This window comes from Rhinatrema bivittatum, chromosome 14 (genome assembly GCF_901001135.1).
Source record: "Rhinatrema bivittatum chromosome 14, aRhiBiv1.1, whole genome shotgun sequence".
Classification (NCBI taxonomy): Eukaryota; Metazoa; Chordata; class Amphibia; order Gymnophiona; family Rhinatrematidae; genus Rhinatrema; species Rhinatrema bivittatum.
Window position 1 is genome coordinate 81,006,937 of NC_042628.1, and position 16,320 is coordinate 81,023,256.

The following is a 16,320-nucleotide window of genomic DNA, read 5'->3' on the forward strand; positions in this document are numbered from 1 at the left end:
GCATCAAAGATGATCCCAAGATTATGAACTGAGAGAACCAGAAGGATGAGACTGCCATTCACGGAAAAAGAGGTACAGGAGAAGTGGATTTTGGGGAGAAAACAAGAAGCTGTTTATTGGCCATGCTGAAGTGGTGGCAGGACATCCAGGCTGAATTTGGGACTGAATTGTGATGCCGTTCTGGTGTAAACAGGTACAGGCATAAAATTGGCACTGAAAGCCATGGAAGGAGATAAGAAATGAGATAGAAAAGAGAAGAGGGACCAGGACAGAGCCTTGAGACCGACTGTCTGATAGCAGAATAGTGGTGGAGGAGGAACCAATAGTTAGAAATGTGCATTCAGTTAAAATGAAAGTGCAAAACACAACAAATAAGGCAAATTTGTTTCATTCGGGGGCCCCAAATGAAACAAACCTTATTTGTTCATTTCAGTTTAAACTAATGCATCAGGCCTAGGTCTAGGCCTGAAGCCGGGACCTCACCTAGGGCATAGGCCGATGCCAAGAGCAGGGGCTGCAGTCCATGCCAGAGTGCAATCCGGCGCCTAAGCCTAAAGTCAGGGCCTCATCTAGAGCATAGTTCAAGGCCCAAAGCAGGGGCCATGGCCGAGGCCTGAGGGTGACTCTGGGGTCTTTGCAGAGGTACAGGCCAACACTGGAACCTCAACTGACCAAGACCCCTGAAAATTAAAAAAAACCCCAAAAACCCCTTACCTGATCTGTTGAGTATCCGACGAAGGCCAGGGCCTAGACCCAGGCCTGATGCCGCGATCAGACCTGAAGGCTGGGTCCTGATGCTGGGGCTTCAGCCCGAGCTCAGGCCCGATGCCACAATCCAACTAGAAGGCCGGGTCCTGATGTTGGGGCCTTGGCCTAGGCCAGGGCCCAGACCCAGACCCAACACCATGACCCAACCTGAAGGCCAGGTCCCTAAGCCAAGGCCTTGGCTCAGACCCAGGGCCGACACTGCAATCCAATAGGGAGGCCGGGTCCCAACACCTGGGCTTCAGTCTAGGCCAAAGTCCAAGCCCAGGCCCAACACCTCGAACTGACCCAGAGGCCTTGATGCCGGAGCCTGAACCCAGGCTTGACGCCGCGACCTGACCCAAAGGCTGGGTCCCGACACCAGGGCCTCAGCCTGAACCCAGGCCTGATGCTACGACCTAACCCGGAAGCTGGTTCCTGAAGCCAAAACCTCAGTCTAGTTCAAGGCCTTGACCCAAGCCTGAGTCTGTGACGCAACCCAAAGGCCAGATTCCAATGCCGGGACCTCACACGGACCCAGGTCTGATGCCGTGACCCGACCCGGAGTGTGGGTCCCAAAGCCAGGGCCTCAGCCTAGGCCAGGGCTTGGACCCAGGCCTGATGCCACAACCCAACCCAAAGGCTGCGGCCTCGAACTGGTACCAGGCCCAACGCTTCACCCAACCTGGAGGCCAGGTTCCCGATGCCTGGGCCTCAGCCCAAGCCCAGGTCTGATGCCACAACCCGACCTGCAGGCTGGATCCCAACGCTGGAGCCTAGGCCTGGACCCAGTCCCGGTGCCAGAGCCTCAGCCAGGACACCAGGTCCCATGCCTTTGCCGCGGCCCAGGGTCAGGCCCAGGCCTCAGAGCCCAGGCCTGGGTGCTCCTCTTCTCGAGTCCTGTCTTTGGCACTGGAAACCAAATGATGCCAACTGCTGGGGTCACGCCGGTTACTTAACTCCGGTGCATTCACCCCAGCAGGCAGCACCATTTTGATGTACAGCAATGCCATACAAGGGATCTCACATTGTCATTAGCTGTCCCTTAATTTGAAGTTGACATTTTTCCAAATGGGTTCCCACTTGTAGAATTTCAGTTTTCTTGGGGTTTGAAATCAAATAATTTTCCCTTAACCAATTATTAACTACCTCCATGCAGACATGGAAATGTCTCGAATCAGAATCCAGGGGCACTAAAATTTGAACATAGTCAGATTATATAAAAGGGAAAAAACGAAAGGAACAAATAATGTCTACAATGGTGTAAAAATCAGCAGATAGGTCAAGGAGGATGAAGATTAAGTAAAGGCCCTGGCCACAGAGACATCATCATCTCCATGACTCGTGGTGAGGAAGGTTATAAAATGCTAACAGAAAATATTAGTCAGCCCTGCCACAACCAAGGGGCCAAGGGTACATAACGTGGCTGTTGCCTCTTGCGTACTTGCCTGGTTCCAAAGGCCAAATAGTTTTCAATAGAAATGCAGTGGAAGAAACAAAGACGTAAGGGAGGAAGCTGTGGTGAGGTGGCAGAGTGGATAAAAGGATCTGTTGTGGTCAATTAGTAGCCTCATACAAAAAAGGCCAAATTATCATTAGTAAATTTAAAGAAACAGTAGGGTAATTATTATGGTCTTTCATAGGATACTTTTATAAGAAAGTATCTTATGAAAGACCATTTTACAACTAAGTTACGAGATTGGCTGTCAGTTATTTTTAGGACAAATTTTAAATTGTTCATAAAGCTATTAATGAAAGTAGCCTCAGTTACTTGACTAATTTGATTTCTAAATATGTTCCTTTGTGTTCATTGAGTTCTCTTGAGAAGTATCTACTGCTTCTCCCAACTGTAAAAAGAGTTTGTGTTCAGGAATCAAACACTCCTGTGTTTTGTTGTTGGGCCTTGTATAGAGCCATTAATAGTTTTTGGTCCTGTTTATATTTTAAATGCTATGACAGTTTTGCAATTTATTTTACCATTTGTTGTTTGTTTGTATCTCTTAAGCTCCTCCCTGCTGATCCAAAGCACCTCCGGCAGCATGTTGTTCCAAGGATCCAGGATGGAACTTCTTGTAAACTTGCACTTCCTTTATAGGTCCTCTATTCGGGACTTCCTGTGGTGCTGGCTGATGACATCACATCCTCTAGGAGTATATAAGGAACTCCTTCACAACCAGCCAGCACCTTGGCAACAAGAATCCTGGTGCACTTGAAGTCCAGTGCGTGGTGCTCTCCTTGTCTATTTCTGTGTTCCTTGTCTTGATTCCTTATGGTGTCCTATCTCCTCTATGGTCTGTTCCTTGTCCATTTCTGTCCTGCTTGTTTCTTTCCTCGCTTATCTTGTTGGCCTTGTCAGTCTTGGACTGACTACCTGGATCATGGCCTGGCCCCTGACTGTCTGCTGCCTGCCTCAATCTCTGGCCTGTTATTTGTACTGCTGTCTGCTGCCTGCCATGACGTATGCGCAGATAGGACTCTTGCTCGGCAATCCCTAGGGACTCAACTAAGTCCTGGCAGCTATCAGAACCCAAGGGCTCAACCTGCGGGGGAGGTGGCTGGTAGAGGTGAAGCTACACCTGGTCCCACCACGGCTTCTCCACCAGCGGCCAGCAGGGCCTAGCGAGCTCGCTCACTACGTGGCACCAACTATACTGCAGACGTAAGGGATTACTTCCTTTGATGCTGCTACAGGTTGCTGAGGCCATGGACCTGGCAGATCGCTCACTCTGCAAGCCATCCCTGGCATGGCCCAATATTTACAGCAAATTATAAGTTAGATCACACTAATTCAAAACAGCTATAGCAATGTAGAATTAACTATAAAGTGATCATCATAGGGCTGCATCAATGTACTGGAGCTATAATCATCAGTCAAATTGCAATAATGTATGTTCTTCTAACCATGTTACTTGCTAACTTCATGGAATGCCCCCTAGTCCTTCTATTATTCGAAAGTGTAAATAACCGATTCACATCTACTCGTTCAAGACCTCTCATGATCTTAAAGACCTCTATCATATCCCCCCTGTCCTCTAAATTTTTGCTGAAGTTATGAATTTTGCAACAGGAAACAGAGAGTAGGATTAAATGGTCAATTTTCTCAGTGGAAAAGGGTAAACAGTGGAGTGCCTCAGGGATCTGTACTTGGACCAGTGCTTTCAATATATATATATATATATATATATATATATATATATATATATGATCTGGAAAGGAATACGACGAGTGAGGTTATCAAATTTGCAGAAGATACAAAATTATTCAGAGTAGTTAAATCACAAGCAGACTGTGATACATTACAGGAGGACCTTGCGAGACTGGAAGACTGGGCATCCAAATGGCAGATGAAATTTAATGTGGACAAGTGCAAGGTGTTGCAAATAGGCCAAAATACCTCCAAAATAAATGTAATCTTTCCTAAATAACTAAGAAGTTGAGCATATTCTAGATCAGGGGTGAGCAGAGTTGCAGCCCCCGTTCCATCCATGCAAATTGGTTGGGCCCCTTACACATCTGCTTATAGAAATATACCCTGGATTCCCAGTCTGGCTCTTAAACCAGTTACAAGTAATGACACTACCAGTGTCAGACAAACATGCTCAGTCACAAACAGGTTTTTAGATTGCAGAAACTTTATTGGCACATACACAATGGCTTCCACAAAGACACATACTCTTTCTCAGACACAAAGACACCCACACACAGAGTGTGTGTGTCAGAGAGGAAGACACCCACATACCCACTCTCTCACAGACAAAGAGTGTTTGTGTGTCTGTGTCAGAGAGAGTGTGAGAGAGACACACACACCCATGCACAATCTCTGACATATTACTGTTGGACTGCTGCTTATGTGCTCACACAGGGGCCATTGCAATAAGACCCGCAGCGAAACAAGTGCTAGTTGTGAGCACAGATATTGATCACCACACACAATTAAAACTGGCACCTTTGTGGGATGTAAAAATAAAAATTATGCAAATGATTTGTGCATACAAATTCATGCACACATGAAGAACTGCAAGTATATACACGCAGTAAAAAGCTATGAAATAAGTGGCTGCATCTGCACCAATTATCCATGCCGAAAATACGTGCATAAAAGCAAATGTGCTGAGCAACCAGGTCTTCCTTTTTAGCAAAATTATGACCCTGGAATAGTAATCTTTTTTTTTTTAATATTTAATATTTATTTTTTATTTATGCATTTTTTTTAAACATCCTTAGATAGCAATACATACATATCATTAGATGGGTCGTGGAAACACAATTATTAAATCTTTAAATCATACAATCCATCAATCAGAAAAAGAGAAAATTGGGACATTTTTCCATCAGTTACTCAGTAGTATATCGACCCGTTATAAAGAAATAGGGAGAAGCAAGATATATAAATTGGAGCTCAATACATCAAATAATCATATAGGAAAATAGGAGGAACAACATTTTTAATTATCCCATGTCTGGTTTAGGTAGCACTTTGATTACTAAGGGAATGTGAATCAAGGAAAGAGGTAACTATGGCGGATCAAAGAAAACATATCTTGTATTATTTAATTTCAAAACACAATTACTTGGGTAACGTATGGTAATCTGGGTCTCCAAGACCTCTTGCCTCGTGGCTCATGACCAGAAATCTCTTTCTGCGTAATTGAGTAATCTTTGTTACGTCTGGATAGACCCATATCTTATGACCCAAATACAATTTCTCTCTGTTTTGTAGAAATAATCTCAATATTAAGTCTCTGTCCGAGGTAAATGCAAAACTAACAAGCAACGTACCACAATAGTCTAATTGATCTTCTGACGATTGAACCGTATCAAAAGCTTTGCTGAAATCACTTGGATTTCAGCAAAGCTTTTGATACGGTTCCGCACAGGAGACTGGTGAATAAAACGAGAAGCTTGGGAGTGAGTGCCGAGGTGGTGACCTGGATTGCAAATTGGTTGACGGACAGAAGACAATGTGTGATGGTAAATGGAGCCTTCTCTGAAGAGAGAGCGGTTTTAAGTGGTGTACCGCAAGGATCGGTGTTGGGACCAGTCCTGTTCAATATCTTTGTGAGCGACATTGCAGACGGGATAGAAGGTAAGGTTTGTCTTTTTGCGGATGACACTAAGATCTGCAACAGAGTGGACACGCCGGAAGGAGTGGAGAGAATGAGACGGGATCTAAGGAAACTGGAAGAGTGGTCGAAGATATGGCAGCTGAGATTCAATGCCAAGAAGTGCAAAGTCATGCATATGGGGAGTGGAAATCCGAATGAACTGTACTCGATGGGGGGGGGAAAGGCTGATGTGCACGGAGCAGGAGAGGGACCTTGGGGTGATAGTGTCTAATGATGTGAAGACAGCGAAACAATGCGACAAGGCGATAGCAAAAGCCAGAAGAATGCTGGGCTGCATAGAGAGAGGAATATCGAGTAAGAAAAGGGAAGTGATTATTCCCTTGTATAGGTCCTTGGTGAGGCCTCACCTGGAGTACTGTGTTCAGTTCTGGAGACCGTTTCTACAAAAAGACAAAGACAAGATGGAAGCGGTACAGAGAAGGGCGACCAGGAAGGTGGAGGATCTTCATCGGATGACGTACGAGGAGAGATTGAAGAATCTAAATATGTACACCCTGGAGGAAAGGAGAAGCAGAGGTGATATGATACAGACTTTCAGATACTTGAAAGGTTTTAATGATCCAAAAACAACGACAACCTCTTCCGTAGGAAAATAATCAGCAGAACCAGGGGTCACGATTTGAGGCTCCAGGGAGGAAGATTCAGAACCAATGTCAGGAAGTATTTCTTCACGGAGAGGGTGGTGGATGCCTGGAATGCCCTTCCGGAGGAAGTGGTGAAGACCAGAACTGTGAAAGACTTCAAAGGGGCGTGGGATAAACACTGCGGATCCATAAAGTCAAGAGGCCGCCAATGAAGAGTGGGTGACTCGCCAGAATGATGGCTATTGACACAATACCCTTATTAAATAAACATACACATGCTTACTGTGACTCCTACATCGCTCAAAGCTTCAACAGCAAGAGGTAATGGAAAAAAGGATTTGCACTCACAAAGAGGGGAGTAGCTGGCTTGTTACGGCGGTTACTACCCCAAACCAAATATGCCTGATACTTCACTTTCAATGCATATACAGCATAGCTCTCTGCTTCAATGACAGGGGAGAAGAATAACTGATACTTCACACATCCAGCAGAGCTCTCTGCTACAACGGCAAGGGAGAAGAAAAAGGGTTCGCACTCAAAAAGCGGGGAGTAGCTGGCTTGTTACGGCGGTTACTACCCCAAACCAAATGTGCCTGATACTTCACTTTCCATGCATATCCAGCATGGTTCTCTGCTTCATCGGCATGGGAGAAAGACTGATACATTACGCATTTCCAGCATAGCTCTCTGCTTCAACGGCAGGGGGAAAAAAAACAAAAAACAAAAAACTGATGCTTCACGCATATCCTGCATAGCTTCAACGACAGGGGTGAAGAAAAAAAGGATTCGCAATCACAAAGCGAGGAGTAGCTGGCTTGTTACGGCGGTTACTACCCCAAACCAAATGTGCCTGATACTTCACTTTCCATGCATATCCAGCATGGCTCTCTGCTTCAACAGCAGGGGAGAAGAAAAAAAAAACCAACAAGGGCTGTACAACATAGTCTGGGTAAAACAAATAAGCATGGGTGTAGCTTGCTTATCGCGGCGGTTACTACCCCTACTACCCCTAACTAATCAAGCTAGATATTTCACTTGGATGCAGCTCCATCACTGCTCTCTACATTAATGGTGGGGGTGGAAGGGGAATAGAACAAGGAGCTAAGAGGAACAGATAAGAATGAGAGAAAAAATGTGTGAGGCTTGCTGGGCAGACTGGATGGGCCATTCGGTCTTCTTCTGCCGTCATTTCTATGTTTCTATGTTTCTATGATTGCTCAAGAAAGTTTGTAAGGTTTCCAGCTTCTAAGGTCTGAGTTGATTTATTTTGTTCCTCATTTTCATCTTTCTTCTCAGTCTTTATAAAATAAATCTTGAGAAAAGGTGGAATTGCTTACTTAAGTATTTGTAGTGTATCCATAAGATATCTTTTAAATTGCTCCAAAGGTGCAATTAAATTAACATGTGGAAAATTCAATACTTTCAAGTTTCTTGAGCTTATCTCATTTTCCATATTTTCAATTTTCCTGGAGTTTACCAATTCGCCTTGCACCAAAGTAGTTTGTGTGGCTTGTAGTTGAGATACCCGGGTTTCCAAATCTTGTAATTTATTAGTGTGGGTTACCAACAACGGGTCTATCTGACATATACGTTGCGTTTCAGACATAATCGTTGATAAATTTACTATGGATGATTCTAAAGAGAGTAAGGCCTTCCATTCTATTTCCAGCATAATGTTTTGTGATTTTACCACATTCGAAACTGATACAGCGCTTACCGCACCCTCCTGACGGTGTTCCTGCCCCAAACCTGGGGACGCAGTCGGGCCTTCTTGCCTCAGAAGTGTAGAAGTTGACGGGGTCAGATTCAGATCTTTACCCTCACTCGTTTCCAGCAGTTGCTGGAGCGTGTGTGTAGGGAATCCAGTTCCTCTGAAAATCCGTGCGCTTGTAGCCAAATCCTCTGGCTTCCCCTGAAGGGTTCTGGCTCTCCAGATAACTTCGGTCGTGTTGCTGGTCCTAAGCCCAGTGATTGCTCAAAGCGAGGAGGTGAAGGCGTCATGGGAGCCCCGGGGCTTAGCGATGTTTGTAAGTCCTGTGGCGTCGGCATTTGCTCCCCAGCCACCTGACGCTGCGGACACTCCTTCCGGGGTCAATGTATTCAGTGGGGAGAAGAAGCCCTCAATAGTTGCTTGAAAAAGGGCAGGTATCGGGATGGTCAGGGTTTCCACCTGTATTTTACCCTTCCCCTTAGTGCGAGGCATAATGGCAAAAGGAAATCGATCAGAACTTGGAGCTCCTTACTGCCCGTCCTCCCTCGCCGCGGCCATCTTGGCTCTTTCCATGGTTTTTTTTAATAACCGAAGTCTGCAGAAACCATGGCAAATATAATAATGGGTGATAATTCATGCCACATGGCAGTGATAATGGCGAGTCTTTTAACAGCGGGAAAACCAGTGCCTGCTCTATTGGCTGCATCAGTAAGCGCAGGAAATGCAGCATTGGCTGTATAGGGGAGAGCGGGAAATTATACCATGTTTCATTGGTTATTTAAAGTGGCATGTGTACACACGTCAATAATCACAGGACACTTCCATTTCATGCTAAAAAGCAGATACTAGACATATCATCGGCTTTTGATACTATCAATTATGACTTGAAGAAACTGGCATAGCAGACACTACACTCTCATGGTTTAAATCTTATCTTTCTAACAGAGCATAAAGGGTTATTTAGGCTCTGCTGAATCTGATTTAATTAATCTTAGTTTTGGAGTTCCTCAGGGCTCGTCCTTATCTCCGACCCTTTTCAATATTTACGTCTCCTCTCTGTAAATTCCTGGCTGGTTTAGGACTTGTACATTTTATTTATGCAGATGATGTGCAGGTTCTACTTCCAATAGATGATTCCATGGAAAACACGTTGAAACTCTGGAATATATACTATAAATCCATTCAACAATTACTCACACAGAGGTTTTTCTCTCTAAACCACTCCAAAACAGAAATTTTACTGATTTGTAACAAAGTTAACGATAAGACAACATCAGAAATAAAATCGTTACAAAATACTCATACCATTATTCATGAAGTAAGAGATTTAGGCATGATTTTACATAGCAAACTTAAATTTTTTTTTTTTAATTTTTTTTTTTATTGCATTCTACAAAATTACACAAATAAACCCTTGTGATTGAAAACAATGGTTACATACTTGTACCAAACTTTGAAGAAAATATACAAAGAAATATTATAATCAATAACCAATCTAATTATATTAAGTAATATTGTACATAGGGAAAAATAACCCTTGCTGTAGTTACACGATGTTAGGTTCCATATTAGGAGCTACCACCCAAGAAAGAGATCTAGGCATCATAGTGGATAATACTTTAAAATCGTCGGCTCAGTGTGCTGCGGCAGTCAAAAAAGCAAACAGAATGTTAGGAATTATTAGGAAGGGAATGGTTAATAGAACGGAAAATGTCATAATGCCTCTGTATCACTCCATGGTGAGACCGCACCTTGAATACTGTGTACAATTCTGGTCGCCGCATCTCAAAAAAGATATAGTTGCGATGGAGAAGGTACAGAGAAGGGCAACCAAAATGATAAGGGGAATGGAACAGCTCCCCTATGAGGAAAGACTAAAGAGGTTAGGACTTTTCAGCTTGGAGAAGAGACAGCTGAGGGGGGATATGATTGGGGTGTTTAAAATCATGAGAGGTCTAGAACGGGTAGATATGAATCTGTTATTTACTCTTTCGGATAATAGATAGACTAGGGGGCACTCCATGAAGTTAGCATGGGGCACATTTAAAACTAATCTGAGAAAGTTCTTTTTTACTCAACGCACAATTAAACTCTGGAATTTGTTGCCTGCTATTAATTAAGTTGACTTAAGAGAGTTTGAATTAAGAGAGTTTTTGGGCCAAACGTAAGCTTCTGTTTGTATATACGAAGTTGAGAACTGAGGTTGATGAGTTATAAATATGATTTAAGTACTCTGAATAATTTTGTGTCAGCTCCAAATTTGATAACCTCACTTGTCCAGGTGTAGATCCCTGAGGCACTCCACTGTTTACCCTTTTCCACTGAGAAAACTGACCATTTAATCCTACTCTCTGTTTCCTGACTTGCAATCCATGAAAGGGCCTCCTACCCAATGACTTTTCAGTTTTCTTAGAAGTTTCTCATGAGTATATTTATTAAATTACTTTTGAAAATCCAAATACGCTACCTCTACTGGTTCACCTTTATCTACATATTAACACTTTCAAAAAAATGCAGTAGATTTGTGAGGCAATCCATGCTGGCTGTTCCATTTAACCATGCCTTTCTATATGTTCTGTGATTTTGTTCTTTAGAATAGCTTCCACTATTTTTCCCGGCACGCTCACTGGTCTATAGTTTCCCAGATCAACCCTGGAGCCCTTGTTAAATATTGGGGTTACACTGGCCACCCTCCAGTCTTCAGGTACAGTGGATGATTTTAATGATAGGTTACAAATTTTTACTAAAAGGTCTGAAATTTCATTTTTTAGTTCTTTCAGAACCCTGGGGTGTATACCATCCAGTCCCGGTGATTTTCTAATCTTCAGTTTGTCAATCTGGCTTACTACATCTTCCAGGTTCACTGTGATTTGGTTCAGTTCACCCAAATCATCACCCTTGAAAACTGTTTCTGGAACCGATATCTCCCCTACATCCTCATTAGTAAACATAGAAGCAAAGAATGTATTTAGTCTTTCTGCAATGGCCTTATTTTCTCTAAGTGTCCCTCAATAATCTAAAGGTTCAACCAACTCCCTTGCAGGTTTCCTGCTTCAGATATATTTTTAAACATTTTTATTATGAGTTTTTGTCTCTGTGGCCAACTGAATTGCAAATTCTCTCTTAGTCTGTCTTATCAGAGCTTTACATTTAACTTATGCTTTTTCCTATTTTCTTCAGTTTTTGAAGGAAGCTTTTTTTTGCTAAAATAGCCTCTTTCATCTAGCTTTTAACCATGCCAGTAATTGTTTGGCCTTCCTTCCACCTTTCGTAGGGGTAAATTTTAAAACCCATGGGCCGGATTTTCAAGAGGTTGCAGTGTAACCTGCTTTATGTGTGCCGGGCCTATTTTAAAAAGGCCTGGCAGCGCACGTATAGCCCGGGACGTGTGTAAGTCCCGGGGCTTTACAAAAGGGGCAGTCTGGGGGCAGGGCGGGGGCGGGATCAGGCTCCTGGCAGAGCAGCCATATTTGCAGCTGTGCTGGGGATCACGGGCCGGCAGTCGGCCGGAGCACGCAACTTGCGCCTGCCTCTGGGTAAAGTAAAGGTAAAATAAAATTCAGGAGGGGGGTTAGAGTAGGGCTGGGGGGGGAGGTTAGGGGAAGGGGTGGGAATGGGGGAAGGCAGCCCGGCTCGGTGCGCACAAGTTATAAAGTCGGGTGTGGATATGCGCGTGCCAGGTAGCGTGCACACACGTACGCTCGCGCGCACCTTTTTAAAATCTATCCCCATGTGCGCACATCGATGTGTGTGCGGTTCCTGGCGTGTGCACATGGATGCAGCGATTTTACATCATGCGCACCATGCGATAACATAACACATGCTAACGCTCGGTTTTAACGCCAGAAATAACGACACCTTTTTCCCTGGCATTAAGCTCTGCAATATGTCCAAAATGGCCATAACGCAATTCGCAATAAATTTTTGGAATTGTATTTTGGCCATTTCTGGGCTTGGGGAGGGGAGGAGAGCGAGAGAGAGCTGTGTGCACCTATTTATATCTCTATAGGAGGACCACCTGATAAGTACCATCAAGCTAGGGTGAGAGAACACAGTAGAAATTTCATCTTTATGAGACTTTCCTCACTCCAAATGATGTCAAATCTTCACCAAGGTTTGTACGTCTAACTCTACGTGTGAAACTGGCCCCTAAAGCCTATATGCTCCCTCCCCATTACCCTGCTCTATGCATTTTCCATTCTATATGTTTGATGTAAACCGATATGATGTCCCCACTAATATCGGTATAGAAAAATTAATAAACAAAATAAATAAATAAATAAACCACCACTAACACCTCACCTCAACCTTTCAGGTGGCCCTCCTATAGAGATATAAATAACTACTATGACGGCCTTGTAGATAGGTTCTCTCTCTCTCCATGTGAAAAGTAGGGTTTTGATAATGCTTGATTATGAATGCGTTATTGATGAAGCTAGGCCTTGTTGTGCTCCTGTTGCCATCCCCTTCTCTTGGTTCCTGGGTGGACTCTTAAATCTGCTGCTGATGCCTGTCTGCAAGTTTCATACAAATGTGAGAGAAACTCCACGGTTACAGTCATAATTAGGATGCATTGCTTCTCCCATGGACATTAATAAAAATGCAAACAATATAAGTTTTGAAATGATATGAAAGTCCAGCATGAAGGGATAAGTAAATGACATAATCACATGAAACAGAATGTTTTTGCATGCACAGTCTTAGCTTTAAGCAGTTGAATCCTTCTCATACATGAACTTGTAGGAATAACAACATATTCTCTATGCATACCAGGAGAGGAGGGTGCAGTAAGTTGAATCAGAACTGGATATACTTTTCCTGGAGAAAATCAAGTCAGTTGATTAATCAAAGGTCTGGCCACTTCTAGTTTTTCCCCACTTAATCCTATGTCCCTGACATTCCAGTGTGCTGAGAAAAGTAGGAACAGATGCAGACCTTCCTCAGTCTGTCTTGTGGGATATAAAACCTGGTAACCTACCTGCATGGTCTCCCTTTTCTAAAAGTCACGTACAGCAGTCAGGGGTTTCCATGTTTCTGCAGAGCAAGACGTTTCTCCTAGAACTAAGAGATAACTTTGCAGAATATCTCATACATGTGTGAATCCCCTGCCCTGCCATGATTCTAGGATGTGGAAAAGGACACTCAGTAAAAAAGGTGATCTCATAAGCCTTCTGCTGCTTTGGAAAGTAACATAATACAGGTCAGTGGGAGGTAGAAATCTGTTCAGGAGTCTGCACTTACAGGCACCGGTCCAGGACAGTGCGATGCCGTTGAGTATGGTGAAGACTGTGCTGAGGTGCTGTCTAAGGTTAAACTGTGCTGTCTACACTGGGTGAACCATTTGTCACTGTGAACAATGCAAGGACAGGGAGAGACTTTACAAGGTGACAGCAGGAGAGGACTGAGGTGACCTTTCAGAACAATGCTGGCTCAAGCAGAGATAATCAAGGCTGCTGTGAGGTGTGGTATTGGCAGGAGGCTAACAGCTGGCACAGCTGGCCAATTCCGGTCCTCAAAACCCACAAATAGGTCTGGTTTTCAGGATAGCAACAATGAAAATATAAGAAATATTTTCATGCACTGCCTCAATTGTATGCAAATATATCTGATACAGATTCATTGTGACTATGGGGGTCATTTATCAAAATGCGCTAAGGCATTTTTGCATGCATTAAGGGCTTATCGCATGCGATAGCACCATATCATATGGTGTGATGCAAATTTGAAAAGCAGGGGGAGTTAGAGGCATGCCACTCTGTGAGGTGCTATTGCACAGACTCAATGCTGATTTTAACTACACCTTTTTCAGTAGCGTTAAGCTGTGCGATAGTTTGCGTTATGGGGTGGTAAGGTTTTGTTGCATTTTGCAATGTCTCCTCCTGGAGCACCAGCTAGCCATCTGGGGGGAGGGAGGGAGAGAGAGAGAGAGAAAACCTAGCCATAATGCCCGTACACTAGATAGGTATGTTTATCTCTATGGGAGGCCCACCTAGTCACTCGAGATGAGGTTTAGGTGTTAGTGGCCACTTTGACATTCAAAGTGAGACATATGAACAGAACAGTGCTCTCTTGTGAAGATTTGATGGCCTTTGGAGCGAGGAAACTCACCCAAAGATGAGATTTGTATAATGTTCTCTCAATCTAGCTTGATGGACTCTCTACCTGGGTAACATCAAGTTTATTGCAATTTGTGCTAATTACCTATGTGAGAGAGAGAGAGACTGGCCATAATGTCTTCTCCCTAGAAAGGTATTTGTATCCCTATGGTAGGCCCACCTAGTAACTCGAGGTGAGATTTAGGTATTAGTGTAGGGGTTAGGGGCCACTTTGACATTCAAAGTGAGACATACGAACAGAACAGTGCTCTCTTATGAAGATTTGATGGCCTTCGGAGCGAGGAAACTCACCCAAAGATGAGATTTGGGCAATGTTCTCTCCACCTAGCTTGATGTTACCCAGGTAGAGAGTCCATCAAGCTAGGTGGAGAGAACATTATACAAATCTCATCTTTGGGTGAGTTTCCTCGCTCCGAAGGCCATCAAATCTTCACAAGAGAGCACTGTTCTGTTCGTACGTCTCACTTTGAATGTCAAAGTGGCCCCTAACCCCTTCACTAATACCTAAACCTTGCCTCGAGTTACTAGGTGGGCCTACCATAGGGATACAAATACCTATCTAGGGAGAAGACATTATGGCCAGTCTCTCTCTCTCTCTCTCTCTCATAGGTAATTAGCACAAATTGCAATAAACTCTATATTAGCATAAAACACACCCCTTTTGCTATCGCATTTTGAAAAATCCAGGCCTATGTTTGTAGCTGTAGAGGAGTGGAACTGATCGCCTCTGCTGTAGGATAACCTTAAACTGTCTCTGGCTATGTAAAACTTTGGCCTTCAGATTACCAAAGCAAGGCTGTTCTGAGTCTTCCGGATCATATTTGATTGCTTTACATCTTGATACAGTGGATAAATTCACAAGTAATAAAATTACTAAAGTAACTTTTCTTTCTGGTATAGTAGCTAGGACTATAACCAGTGACTGAATCTCTTGTTACTCCAAGTAAGTGAATCATCTGTTATGTTGTGCAGGCCAGGGCTGGAAGCTTTCCAGGCAATGGATCACTCAGTCACCCTAAAATCAAGGTCTGGAGCCTGACAGGACCAGGAAGGAAGAGCTGTGACAGCTGATGAGGCCTGGACTCATCAGTGGAAGAACTGAGAGGAGAGGATCGCCTTCCTGAAAACTTACTGAAAGGATTCAGTAAGTTTTTGCTTGGGAAATTCTCTTTATTAAAAGTATTGGGGCGAAGATAACTATTTGGGAATATTATTTAGTGTGTTTGTGCTTTTAATAGTCAGAAAGGCAGTGAATAAACAGGTTAGACTGTTTGTATTCTTAAATAGCCAGTCAGTAAGGCAGCTAGTAAACAGTAGTTAGTGTGTTAGAATTTTTTTATCTCCGGTGAGTTTTTAGTTACAGGTACTTGGACTACTTTTCTTATTATTGGAACCTCACTGTCGGGTTGCCCTAATTCTAATGCATCATTAGTATCCTTTGAAGATACCTCTCTCCGAACCATGCGCTGCTGAGCGACTGTCGGCTTTCCCCTTTGTTCTAGTTTAAAGGCTGCTCTAACTCCTTTTTAAAGGTTAGTGCCAGCAGTCCCCTTTCCCCAAAAGGTTCCCCAGTTCCTTACAAAACTCATCCACACATTGAGACTCTGGAGCTCTGCCTGCCTCTGGTGACCTGCGCGTGGAACAGGGAGCATTTCAGAGAATGTTACCCTGGAGGCTCTCGATTACAGCTTTCTACCTAAGAGCCTAAATTTTGTTCCCAGAACCTCCCTCCCACATTTTCCTATGTCATTGGAGCCCACATGTATCATGACAGCTGGCTCCTCCCCAGCACTGTCTAAAATCCTATCTAGGTGACGCTTGAGGTCCGCCACCTTCGCACCAGGTAGGCATGTTACCAGGTGATCCTCACGCCCACCAGCCACCCAGCTATCTACATTCCTAATAATCGAATCACCAACTATGACGGCCGACCTAACCCTTCCCTCCTGGGCAGTAGGCCTTGGGGAGATATCCTCAGTGCGAAAGGACAATGCATCACCTGGAAAGGAGGTCCTCGCTGCAGGATCCTTTCCTGCAGC